The sequence below is a fragment of the Ceratotherium simum genome, chromosome 1 (assembly GCF_057802395.1).
Source record: "Ceratotherium simum simum isolate JZ-2026a chromosome 1, ASM5780239v1, whole genome shotgun sequence".
NCBI lineage: Eukaryota > Metazoa > Chordata > Mammalia > Perissodactyla > Rhinocerotidae > Ceratotherium > Ceratotherium simum.
In genome coordinates, this window is record NC_141900.1 from 46,665,836 (window position 1) to 46,673,135 (window position 7,300).

The window sequence follows — 7,300 nt, forward strand, 5'->3', positions numbered from 1 at the left end:
CCCTTGTCACTCTACATTTTCATGTTGTTTGTCCATTTAATTTGCTTTTTTAATGTACAATTAAATTATTTACAACATGATTTCATAAGTTTCTATATGTATTTTATATTTTTAGTTATTTCACCTACTTTTTTCTGTGTCTTGTTTGTTTGCATTCATACTCTTTTACTGATGATCAGTTTTTTCAAATGTATGTCTGGCTCACTGATCTTTTCTTGAAAAAAGATAGCTTTCAGTTTTGTAAATCATATCTCTGTCTTCCATTTCACTGGATGTCACCTTTATCATTCCCTTGTTTCATGTGTTGTTGTTGTTGTTTGTTTATTCTGTTACTGTTTTTCTGTCTTCTTTATTTGAAGGTGTGGGGGATCAGAACTTCCACCCCAAAATGTGTCTCTTTCACATGACTATTTTTAAAGATTTTATTTATTTAATTTTTCCCCCCAAAGCCCCAGTAGATAGTTGTATGTCATAGCTGCACATCCTTCTAGTTGCTGTATGTGGGACTCGGCCTCAGGATGGATGGAGAAGTGGTGCCTCGATGCACACCCGGGATCCGAACCCGGGCCACCAGCATTGCAGCGCGCGCACTTAACCACCAAGCCACAGGGCCGGCCCACATGATTATTTTTAAAAAACAAAAGACTCAGAAAGAAACTTTGACCTTCCCCTAACTGCTTAAAGGAATTTAAGATAGAAGGCCTGTCCCAGGAAGGAGCTATCACCATAGATAACTCTAGGTGTGGTAGACAGGGAGGAACTTAGAAAGGCCCATTTTATCAAAGGTCCCATTGTTTATAGATGGCCCAACAAACATTTGTTTATCAAACATTTGCTTTGCCATCTCCATGTGAATTGCCTTCCTCCCCTTTGAAGTCCCAAACCACTACCCCCAACATCCTCCTTTGTCTTTGACTAAAGATGATATTTAAAGTGGTGGCTTCAGCCATTTTGGCGAGTTACTCAGTTTTCCTGGGTTTCTCCCATGTATACATGTTATTAAGCTTTGTTTGATTTTCTCCTGTTATGCTGTCTCATGTCAATTTAATTTTTAGACCAGCCAGAAGAACCTAGAGGGTAGAGGAATAGTTCTTCCTCCTCTACAAAGGCTTAGATAATTAACATTCTTTTTTACTTTAAATATTCTCTTCCAAAACCATACATTTACCTCTACTCACTGCTGTGTTACCTTTTAATTCTCTCCTAGAATGAGCTAGCACACATTCAATAACCGTTCATTATGTTTTCTTAGCTCCACTTGCTGCACTGGTCTGGTATTCTTTATTTTTTTCAAATACTTGTCCCCTCACAGTGAACATTTGCTCAATAACTTGAATTTGTTATATAGCTTATTCATTTCATCCCAGATTCCTGTTGAAGCAAAATATTATGCTTCCTTTCTAGAGTTGTGACCTTTTCTCACCATTTGGCTATTAAACTTACTTAGCTTTCTCAAAGAGTGAGGAAAAAAATATAAAGTTTCAGAACTGAGAAAAGTTTTAAAAATTAAAATTGTGTGGGGCCGACCCAGTGGCGTAGCAGTTAAGTTTGTGTGCTCTGCTTCAGCAGCCTGGGGTTCGTAAGTTCGGAACCTGGGCACAGACTTATGTACTGCTTATCAAGCCATGTTGTGGCGGCATCCCATATAAAGTAGAGGAAGACGGGCAATGATGTTAGCCCAGGGCCAATCTTCCTCAGCAAAAAAGAGGAGGATTGGCAACAGATATTAGCTCAGGGCTAATTTTCCTTAAAAAAAAAAAAATTTAAATCATATGAAAGGGATACATTCTCCCCAAGGCCAATAGCAGATTATAAACTGAACCGCTAGAAGTGTTCCCAGATTTTCATGTTAAATCTCATAATTTTCAACTACTATTTTAAATAATAAAAGTAAATTTCAAAAAGAAAATCACATTCAATATGATTTCAATTTTGTTCAAAATATCACATATGTATACATATAGAGATTAGAAAATATTTAAAGTGATTAAGTCAGAATAGAATTTTTCTTTATATTTTTTATATTTTCTAAATTGTTTTCAATTTATACACATTACTTTAGCAAGTAGAAAGGAAACAGTAAATGCTAATAAGTAATGCTAATAAGAATTAAAACAAGCTAAAATCATCCCTCTCACAAACAAAGTAACTTGTACCACAGATTATCCCTTTAAAATTTTTGTCAAATGTGCCAATATATATATTTTAGGAATCAAATTGCATGCTTTCCTACCTGAGCCTGACCTACTCAGGATCTTCATGTCTGGTAGACATTTATAAACAGAATATTAAACTTTATTATTTTCAGAAGAAGGATTGAGACAAACCAGAAGTTGAAGAAACTATATCAGTTAGATCTCTGAAAAAAAAAATTGTCTTAAAAGAAAAAGTGTTCAAAAATCTTTCCTATCTATTTGAAATAATGCTGTAAAAACCTATGATTTCGGGAAAGGCAAAAACATCTAGAAGAGGAAGCTAAATATCAAAACGGTACCAGCCAAAATGCTTAACACAGACCCATGTGGGAGGAAACATCATAGCAAGAGATGATCTGGCCAAATGAAGCAATTTCAGACCAGCCATCAAGCCTTGACATTCAAATCAAATTAAGTGCTGGAGTAAATTACTTGGTTTTCTTTTGTTGGGCCTTAGTCATCTGAATAGCAAGATGGGACTATGGACTGAATAATCTTTAAAGTCCCGTCCACCTCTCAATTTCTATGTCTGATTTCACATTTATTTAACTAGAGGAAATTGGCTACCCAATAAATATAAAGCTATATATGTACAACCACCAATGCAAAAGTATTTTGTATGTAAATATCTAAAAAGCAAAAACAAATCTATAAAATTATTAGAAGACAATATGAGAGAATATTTTAAGCTCAGTGTGGAAAGGTCAACGTAAAGAGGAAAAAAGTCTAGACACAACCACCAACACACTGGGAGAAAATATTCCAAACACATATATGAGACAAGGAGATAATATTCCTAATATACACAATAATTAAAGAAATATAAGAAAAAACGCCATACAATAGATATGTATACAAATAATATAAACATAAAAGTCATAGAATACCTATAGACAGCCCAAAAATTAAGGAAATATACTCAACTTCACTGTTAGCAGGGAAATGCAAATTAAAACCAAATACAATACAATTTCATACCCATTGGATATGCAATAATTAAACTGATAGCATTAAGGGCTGACTACGGTTTGTGGAAATGGATAGTCTTATACAGTTTTTAGAAGTATGAAATGGGTATGATATACTTGGAGAATACTTTAGAAATATCTATCAAATTTTTAAAATAGAAATATAATTTGATCCATCATTTTCACTTCTACCAATCTATTCTTCAGAAAAAGTGGTCTTCATATGCAAAATTATGTATGGAAACCAGTAGCTTTAAATATTATTTGTAAAGCAAAAAGCCTGAAAAGAAAAACTAAAGGTACACCAGTGTAAGAATAGAACATCAATATAATGTGCTAGAAGACAGCAATTTTTTAATGAAATAAATCCACATGTACTTACCTGAAAAAGTAGTCCATTGTAAGTAAAAATTGCAAGATAAAACCAAAAAGCATACCATTTTGGTGCATAAATGCATGTTTATATGTATGTGTGTGCATATGTGTATTTATATATTTATGTCTATACACGCTTTAGTCTGTGTGTTTATAATAATAATGATGGGATGATGATGATAGCCAATATATACTGGGCCCTTACCTTGTGCTAGGCACTATCCTAAGCACTTTACATGGGCTGACTGAACTAATCCTCGGAACCATCCTATGAACCAGAGATGAGTATTCTCCCTTTTAAAGAGATCACCGGCCGGCCCCGTGGCTTGACGGTTGGGTGTGTGCACTCCGCTGCTGGCGGCCCGGGGTTCGGATCCCGGGTGCGCACCGACCCACTGCTTCTCTGGCCATGCTGAGGCCGCGTCCCACATACAGCAACTAGAAGGATGTGCAACTATGACATACAACTATCTACTGGGGCTTTGGAGGAAAAATAAATAAATACATAAAATTTAAAAAAAAAAAAAAAAAAGAGAGATCACAAACAATTTGCCCAAGTCACACAACAGGTGTTAGAGCTGGAATTGATTTCAACAGTTGGTCTTCACAATCTGCATCTCTTAAACTTTTCATTAAAATTCTCTGAACAGATCCAGCCTGAAACAGGACAGCAGAACACACGGCCTGGCTAGTGTTGCCAAGCTCTCAGGATCCCAAGGATCCTGGATTCTCTTCTCTGAGTCACATGAGCATTTTGAGAGTTCTTGTGCATTTTTTAAATGTTTACACTCCTTTTCTTCTCCAACAATAAGGTAACTGAATTCTATCTTTGATCTCTCAATTAATAGCTCATGGAATAAAATGGAGGGTCAGTGAATTTAAAATATTAAAGTCCTATTAGATATGAAATAGCTTTTGGAGAAAATACTGGCAGTTGTATGATGAGAAGCTTTTTATTGGAGCCACAATAATATCGATTTAATTCTGAGGTCAGTGGGAATATTAATAATTAAGAATTCAGGGCCGGCTCCGTGGCTTAGCGGTTAAGTGCGTGCGCTCTGATGCTGGCGGCCCGGGTTCGGATCCCGGGAGCGCCCTGAGGCACCACTTCTCCGTCCAACGTGAGGCCGAGTCCCACGTACAGCAACTAGAAGGATGTGAACCTATGACATACAACTATCTACTGGGGCTTTGGGGGGAAAAAACTGAATAAATAAAATCTTTAAAAAAAAAAAAAAAAAAGAATTCAGAGTGTTACTGAACCAAAGCGGGTTCGCCTCCTGTTGAGTTAAAATCAGACTCTCCACCAGAAGCAGTTGTCACACAAAGTAGGGTATATCTGCAGCAAACAGGAGACCACGCAGAGTCATTTCCAAAGTCATGGCTTATCCGGAGCACAGGAAAGGAGGGGCCTTTTACTTCGGATGGGGAATGAATATTCAAAAGGGACAGCCGGACATTCATTTGTGCTGGCTCAGCTGGCACCTCTCAGCCCCTCTGTGCCGGTGCTGCTCTTGTGGTGGGGCTCAGCCTGGTTCAGGGTGGTTGGTGATTGCAATTCTTAACATAACAACAAAAAAAAGACAATTTGGAGAAACAGTTAAATGTTTCCAAAACCTCCCTTGAGTTCCTCGTGGTAATTAGTTGGCGACAAAATCAGTGAGGAGAAATGTGCTATACTTATGTACAGCTGTACAACGATGAGCTAGAGCTGGGCCTGTTCACATTCCTATGGTCAAACAATTGCATTAACAATTAGTAAAAGCCCAGGTATAACCTGCTGCTTATATTTCTCTTTGTGAAAGTTTTGAGCAATCAAGTGACTATCCAAAAAAAATAAAATGATGTCATCCTTAGGGTTATATGGAGATTATCAGGCACTTACTTTAGAAAAAACGAGCAGTGATTTCCAAGACTAATTCAAACCAAATGCAGTTCAAAACTCAAAGCAAGTAGTCTTCCAATAAGAAAACTTTGTCTCTTTCAGAGAATTTCAGGACAACTTTCAGAATCATCCAACTGTACAGATATATGCTGCATTTTTACTTCCTTCTGTACAACAAATATGTTTCTAAAATTTATTTTCAAAACAATTATTTTGCCAATCACATATATTCATTGCTATATATTTTAAATTAACTGTGAATGCTATCCCAGAGGAAATAATAACTAATGTTTATTGAGCACATTTTACAAGTGTTCTATTCACTTGTTATGTACCTTTTATGCACAATCTAATTTAACCTTTATAACAATGTGCCTACATTTTCATATATATGTGTTCAGTATATACTCATTATTGCCATTTTACAGATGGGGAGGCTGAGGAGGTTACTCATCTGCCAAAAGCCACACTGCTTGTAAATGGAGCATTTAGAAACCCAGGTAGGTTTTTTTTTTTTTGTGAGGAAGATCAGCCCTGAGCTAACATCATTGCCAATCTTCCTTTTTTTGCTGAGGAAGATTGGCCCTGGGCTAACATCTGTGCCCATTTTCCTCTACTTTATATGGGACACTGCCACAGCATGGCTTGATAAGCGGCGAGTCAGTCCATGCCCGGGATCCGAACCTGCAAACCCCAGGCCGCCGAAGTGAGCGCGTGAACTTAACCACTACGCCACCAGGCGGCCCCTGTTTGTTTGTTTGTTTGTTTTTTGTGAGGAAGATCACCCCTGAGCTAACATCCGTGCTAATCCTCCTCTTTTTACTGAGGAAGACTGGCTCTGAGCTAACATCTATTGCCAATCCTCCTCCTTTTTTTCCCCCAAAGCCCCAGTAGATAGTTGTATGTTGTAGTTGCACGTCCTGTTAGTTGCTGTATGTGGGATGAGGCCTCAGCACGGCCGGACCGGAACCGGGCCGCCAGCAGCTGAGCGCACGCACTTAACGGCTAAGCCACGGGGCCGGCCCCCCCGTTTTTTTTTCTTAATGCAAAATCCACATTCCTAACTACTATACTAAGTGCCTCTAAGAATTAAAAGCATGCAAAGGGAAGGAAACAGTTTCAAGTGTCTTTTTATCTCTAATTTTATCACTGGAAAACCAACTCTGCTAAACTGTATCTCCTAAACTACTAAGGATTTGACATATTCATTTGTCTACAAAATTTGACACACAAAAAGAAGGATTTTTCATTCTTTTCTTTAAGTTGAAGAATGCCTTTTCTATGTTTTCTGGGATAAAATAAAACACAAAGCAAAGATAAACCATACTCTTTAATGACTGTAGATGAACATTCAATTTTTTCACTGGCCGAAACACAAAATATTCAAATTTCAAATAATTTTCCTTTTATTGAGGTACAACTTTAAACTTTTTCTATTTCAATGTCATCATGAAACTTTTAAACTTCTCTTAGCAGATGAGCAGAGAATTTTTCTGCAGAAAAGATTCACTTTTAGTCTCATAATCCCAAGAGGGAAAGTTGAAGGCTATGTAAATTGAAAATCAACCCTGGTTATCCAAATAACAAAAGAAAGTTAACCTTCGGATGACCTTTTGAAAGACGTTATCCTCCAAAAAATGAGCTTAATTTATTTGCTACGACCGGGGAAAGAAGCCAGCTAGTTACATTGTCATATTGGAAAGCCTGCTTGGCAGAGACCTCCAGCACTGTTCTCATCAGGCTTTCAACACTCTCCTTCAGATTTTAGTACTCATAATTTAAAATGTTTAAATTTTCATGAACTTTCAAAATAAATGTTACTAATTTTCAACTAGTATTTTAATATAGAAAATTCTCCCTAAAACAAGTTACTCAGT